The sequence below is a fragment of the Ctenopharyngodon idella genome, chromosome 11, assembly GCF_019924925.1.
Source record: "Ctenopharyngodon idella isolate HZGC_01 chromosome 11, HZGC01, whole genome shotgun sequence".
NCBI classification, from domain to species: Eukaryota; Metazoa; Chordata; class Actinopteri; order Cypriniformes; family Xenocyprididae; genus Ctenopharyngodon; species Ctenopharyngodon idella.
The window spans coordinates 28,277,848-28,284,739 of NC_067230.1; positions in this window are offsets into that span (position 1 = coordinate 28,277,848).

Below are 6,892 nucleotides of genomic sequence, written 5' to 3' on the forward strand. Positions count from 1 at the left end.
CATGAAGACTTTTTATTTATTTTTTTTATAGACAGATTGAGAGTGACTCTTGAAGTCTTCAAGGATCTGGCTACACACAGGTACAAGTAAACTGAAGGTGACCATGGTTGACAAATTAAGTGAATGCTGTTGAGAGAGATTAAGGCGTAGTCCACATGTACATGGGTATTTTTATAAACAGAGTTTTTCTTCCTCTTTTAAAAAAAAATGTTCACATGAAAACGCAAAAACATGATATGAAGAGCTGGCAAGAGCATACCAGACCAACAGGTGGCGATATAACCCTAACCGTAAAGCCATGTTGGCCAATCAGAAGCCTGGAAAAAAGGTTATTACTGGTGTTGTGCTGAATGTTGACTCCCTGCCAAATTATTATTCCCCTTGTAGAAGTTGCTACCTGATTGCCTAATCCTAACCCCTCCCCCACACCTAATCCTAAACCGGGGTGTCCAAACTCGGTCCTTGTGTGCCATTTCTCGACGAGAAAGACTTCCGCAAAGGATACATCTGTGTATCCTCACTCATGACTCCTCAGGAAGCTTCCTCATTCCTCGATCCTCACCTCCTCGCGGTGCAATTAGAGAATTGAGACGTCCTTCAAGATGGCTGAGCTTGATCGGTTTCCAGGTCATAGGATGGAGGACGGAGGAGTGAGGAAACAAGGAGGGATATTGAGAAGCACCCCTGGAGGGCCACTTTAGCTCCAACTTGCTTCAACACACCTGCCTGGAAGTTTCTAGTATGCCTAGTAAGACCTTGATTAACTGGTTCAGGTGTGTTTAATTGGGGTTGGAGCTAAACTTTGCAGGACAGTGGCCCTCCAGGAGCAGGATTGGACACCCCTGTCCTAAACCTACCAATACTTAGTGGGTAATAATTTGGCGGGGGTCAGAATTTGTCACAACTCCAGTTCCAGCGTCACAAGCCAGAATCTCCGGTTTCACCGTCTAAATCTTCACCCGGGCAGGAGTTTTCAAAAAAGTTCGGTTTCAGTGACCGGATACTGGGTTTGTGTGTGGACGAACGGCCAAACTGTTTAGAAAAAGCTGCGGTTTTGATTTTTGTGAGGGGAAATTCTTTACCTTATTCCTGTATAAGATGGTAAATGGCATAAAAATATTAACAAAGAAAAAAAAATCACCACTGATTGCAGTAGGAGAAATCTAATAATATCACACCTGGACTTAATTATATATTATTCATACATTCATACAAATTTTGGATTAAATAAATCAGTAAATACTCACTTCTTAGCAGAAACCTTTGTTTTTACGAGACTGTCCACTCAAGATTTACAAATTACACTGGGGTGGATGAGTTAACACATTCTTTGAGTGTTTTACGTGATGGCTGTCAGCGTACACTTGCACTTGTGTTAAACAGCCACAGAAAACCATGAATTATGAAGTGTGGAATGGCAGGCATTCCTTAGCTTGGTTGGTGGGGGTGTCCACCTGCAGGACTTCACTCATTATCAGCATCATTATCAGTGTGCAGGTTGGACCTACTGACAACTGTGCCAGAACTCCGTTGCAGATGATGATTGTTATGAAAACATCACCAGCTGTGCTGCCGTCATCGGGTGAATCTCACGAGAACCTGTCAAGTAGCTGCCCTGGTCTTATTTCACTCCAAAAATTAAAAGGAAAAATTATAGTAGTTCACTTCAGAATTAAATTTACTCACTCCATGTCATCCAAGATGTTTGTCTTTCTTTCTTCAGTCAAAAAAAAAAAAGGGGTTTTGAGGAAAACTTTCTCCATATATAATTTTTTTTTCTCGATATAATGGACTTCAACAGGGTTCAACGGGTTGAAGGTTCAAATTGCAGTTTCAGTGCATTTTTTTAAAGGGCTCTAAACGATCCCAGACGAGGAATAAGGGTTTTATCTAGCGAAACGATCAGTCATTTTCTAAAAAAAGATAAAAATGTATATACTTTTTAACCACAAATGCTCGTCTTGCACTGTTCTGCGATGCGCCGCGCATTATATGATCACGTTGGAAAGGTGTAGGCAGAAGTACCGCTGTAGGGTAAGAAAAACTCCAACTTTCTCCTCCAACTTTAAAATCGTACGACTTCGTTCTTTTACCTTTTTTTGTAAAGGGCGTTTGACTTAGTCTTTGCACGTTCACTTTGTAGACGCTGGGTCTGTACTTTCACCTACGTCACGCATGACTTTTCCAACGTGATTACGTAATGTGTGGAGCATCGCAGAGCAGTGCAAGACGAGCCTTTGTGGTTAAAAAGTATATATTTTTTTTGCTTAGAAAATGACCGATTGTTTCTCTAGATAAGACCTTTATTCCTCGGTTTGGATCGTGTATAGTTCTTTGAAGCTGCACTGAAACTGCAAACCTTTTTTCCTGCAACTTTTGCACCTGAAGCACTTCAGTTACATACTATGGTGCCGGTCCAATTAAAGGTCTATCCTTTCACTATTTCTTTACTTGGTCTTTCAGTTCTAGTTGTCTTTCCTTTTAAGAAGGCAGATTTGGACTCAGTGACTTGTACACGTGTATCCTCAGAGGTGTGATTTGAGGTCATTGTGATCCTATGCAGGTCTACCCCATCACTTCATGCTCTGTACTCGCAATTTCCAGGTGGATGATTCTGAAATGTTAAACTTTTATCTGAGAATAGGGGTGATTTGTCATCTGGGCAGGGCTTAAACAGATTGTCCAAGCTGTCCAGTGCTCTTGGATCTCTCCTGTCCCAAATGCTGATTCTCATCCAAAGCAAACACTAGGTTTGACGTTAATTTCATTGCTCTGCCATGCTCTTCTTGGAGAGCGTTGTGATGTCTCCCGCAGGATGGCATTTCTCTTCATCATGCCTGAAGGGCCAATTAGAGCCAAAGGCTAAACCTGGAAGGCCGCAAGAATCACGTAAGCCTCCAAAGACCCATAAATATTAGCGGTAGAGGTGACAAATGCAACTCCATGTCTTTCAGTGATGGTGTTGTCACTGAGGTGTCAAGCGTAAGTCCGCATGTCGAGCGATGAAGCTGCAGATAAGCCAGGAGAGGGCTGGGTTGAAGCCTCAGACGTGCCAGTCAAAGCCAAACACGTTTGGGATGTGTTGAAAGGTTAGGCCGTGGACTGCGACTGCTATGAGCGTTGAAATATTACCGAGTCTTAAATCAAAAACCCACATCCCCTGCTCCCCGCCACCCTTTGGCCATCTGTAACGTGGCAACAAGCAGAGCTTAAACTCAAGTCTTGTGAACATACCACGTCTGCGCTGTAAGAACACGCAGGCTTTCTTTATGTTGGATCGTCTTTGGGAACATGTTAGTCTCTCACAATTTTTTCCCCCTTGTCTTTTTTGGGGACATGAAATACAGCTAATATTGGTCTACACTTTTTTGGTTCCTTGGGTTTAAATGGTGAGATTTATATGTGAATAATGTGATCATGTTTATACTACTCAACTGCACTCAAAAAAAAAAAAAATATTTAGGCCTAAATTTAAGATTTATATATTTGAATTGCATGTAAAATGGATTGCACATCTAATAAATCTGTAAGTGTACTTAAAAACTGAACGTGTTTTAAATACACAACCAGGTTTAAATATTTATCAGTCAATCCAAATATAGTTGAGCTCAAAAGTTTACATACCCCTTGCATAATCTAGAAAAATGTGAATCATTTTAACAAAATAAGAAGGATCATGAAAATTGCATGTTATTTTTTATTTAGTACTGTCCTGAATAAACTATTTCACATAAAAGTTGTTTACGTAAAGTCCACAAGACAAAAAAATTGCTGAATTTATAAAAATGACCCTGTTCAAAAGTTTACATACCCTTGATTCTTAATACTGTGTGTCATTACCTGGATGATCCACAACTGTTTTTTTTTTTTTTTTTTTGTGATGGTTGTTCATGAGTCCCTTGTTTGTCCTGAGCAGTTAAACTGAGCTCTGTTCTTCAGAAAAATCCTCCAGGTCCTGCAGATTCTTCAGTTTTCCAGCATCTTTTGCATATTTGAACCCTTTTCAGCAGTGACTATATGATTCTGAGATCCATCTTTTCACACTGAGGACAACTGAGGGATTCAAACACAAGTATTAAACAAGGTACAAACATTCACTGATGCTCCAGAAGGAAACACGACACATTAAGAGTCAGGGATGTAAACTTTTTTAATTCTATGAACAGAATAAATTGTACTTTTTTTTTTGTCTTCTGGGAAACATGTAAGTATCTTTTGTAGCTTCCAAAGGGCAGAACTAAATGAAAAAATATGTTCTTTAAACAAAATAAAAAAAACTTGCACATCAATTTCTTGTTCAAAAGTTTTCACCCCTGACTCTTAACACATCATGTTTCCTTCTGGAGCATCAGTGAATGTTTGCAGCTTTTGTAATAGTTTTGTCTGAGTCCCTCAGTTGTCCTCAGTGTGAAAAGATGGATCTCAGAATCATATAGTCACTGCTGTAAAGGGTTCAAATATGTAGAAGATGCTGGAAAACTGAAGAATCTGCAGGACCTGGAGATTTTTTCTGAAGAACAGAGCTCAGTTTAACTGCTCAGAACAAACAAGGGACTTATGAACAACCATCACAAAACAAAAAAACAGTCATGGATCATCCAGGTAACCACACACAGTATTAAGAATCAAGGGTATGTAAACTTTTGAATGGGGTCATTTTTATAAATTCAGCTATTTTTTTGTCTTGTGGACAGTCTTCAGGACAGTACTAAATAAAAAATAACATGCAATTTTCATGATCCTTCTTATTTTGTTAAAATGATTAACATTTTTGCAGATTCTGCAAGGGGTATTTAAACTTTTGAGCTCAACTGTACATATATTTTTGAGTGTGTGTTTCTTACCTGACTTGTGAAATGTCTTCATTTGTTAATGACATCACAACGTTTGGCAACGTTTATTTAATGATTTCCATTTAAAGTATATATTATCAGTATGTTTTGCCTGAGGAAAAAAGCCCATAAACTTGATATGCTCTTCTACAAGATTTGAACACTTTTTCCTTAATAAGCACTATAGCTCAATAACAGTGTTTCAATCTGAATTTTATGCAGATTAGGGATATAATAAAAAATGCTGGATGGAAACACTAAGGTGAATCTGAAATGTTTAAATTGAGCATTAAGGTCACCATGAAATCATTTTTTTTTAAATAGAATATTGCAGTGTTTATAATAAATAATTTATCTGTACGTTCTTTTAATTAATATGCCTTTATCTAAACTTGAGTCAAAAACCATTAACATTAAACACTTTAATTAGACAAAATAAGCCATTTCACTTGGATATTCGTCACAGTTCACAAATTCCGTTTGACAAATTAAAAAAAATAATAATAAAATTATTCAATAAACAAACTGAAACATATTTACAGAATAATTCCCTATAGATTTGCACCAAAATTAGTCATGTGACTCAGTAATTCACTCCAGTGATTAGCTACTGTTGCCCCATGCCTTTCAGGCATTTAACACCGAATATTAGCAAACATGAAATTAGAGAGTTTTTTTTCTGCAACTTCTGTTTATATTTTAGCACCAATTTCTTCAAAATGAAGAAATGCGTGGAATGATAATGCTGTGTTATTCACATCATTTTTGCAAAAAAATTTGCATAAATTAAGTTTCTGTGTCGAAGCATGTGTGCTAACCATTAGGACATTATAGTAATCATTGCATGCTCTTCCATCCGCATATGCTGTATTGATAGCATGAGGATTCAGTGGGTCTCATTCATTAAAAATTGCATACATTATTTGTATTTATACACACATTCGGAGTATTCTAAATGAGCAACCATGTGTAATTTATTTAAAACACGCCCAAACCATGTCCATATAAGGACATTCCGCACACCTTTTTCTTTGGTCAAACATGATGTTGTCTAAACAAGTGATCTCACCTGAGAGCACGCGCAGCAAGATCCTTGAGCAGTGCCAGGAGTGGCATCCTCAAAACAATTTCAAACGCAATAAATACCTTTTATACAGACATTACAGACCTCTGATTAGCCAGCTGTACATACCCATACCTGCGTCTTTATGTAGAGCTACCTCACAGCTTGAGCTATAACGCACTTTTTCTTACTTTTTTACTGATAGGCCTGTACATATGATGAAATATATTATAATAATTTAAATAATTTAATATTAACATGTTTATAAGGCCACCAAGTGTATGTATTTTTGCGTACGAGTGGTTTCAGTTGTTTCTACATTTTTCGTACACTATAAACCCGAATAAGTTGGCAAAACTCAAAAATTGAGGCAATCAGTTGCCATGGGCAAAGCATGCTAGGAAATAGAAATCCCAGCCCAGTTTAAATGTAAGTTAGTCTAAATGAAAAGAAATAAGTTCATAAAGCTCAAAACAATGAAACAGTTCAGTTTACTTAAAATATATCAGTTCTGTGCTTAATACTCATAAAAGTTGATTTGACTGAACTAATTTGTTTAATTTAATTTTTATTTTTGATATATAAATAAAATAATGTGTATATATAAATAAAATACATTTTAGAACGAAAGTTATTGATGAATCATGATTTGTTCGTGAAAACGTTCATAAACATTTCACGCACATGCTTTTGCATGTTTAGTGAATGAGACCCAATGTTTTTAATATTTTGTTAAAGACATGCATTTTCTTTATTACTTTTGGGTCTAATAATTGAAAGTAAAGGGAATTTCTGTGCGTGTCCCTTATCAGTATTTTTGGTAACACTTTATAATAAGGTCCCTTTAGTTAACTATTTAATGCATCAACTTACATTGAACAATACATTATTCATCTTTTTTAATGTTAATCAATAAAAATACAACTGTTTATTGTAAGTTCATTTTAGCTCATTTTAGGTAATATTGTTAGTTCATGTTACCTAAAGCAGTCAATGT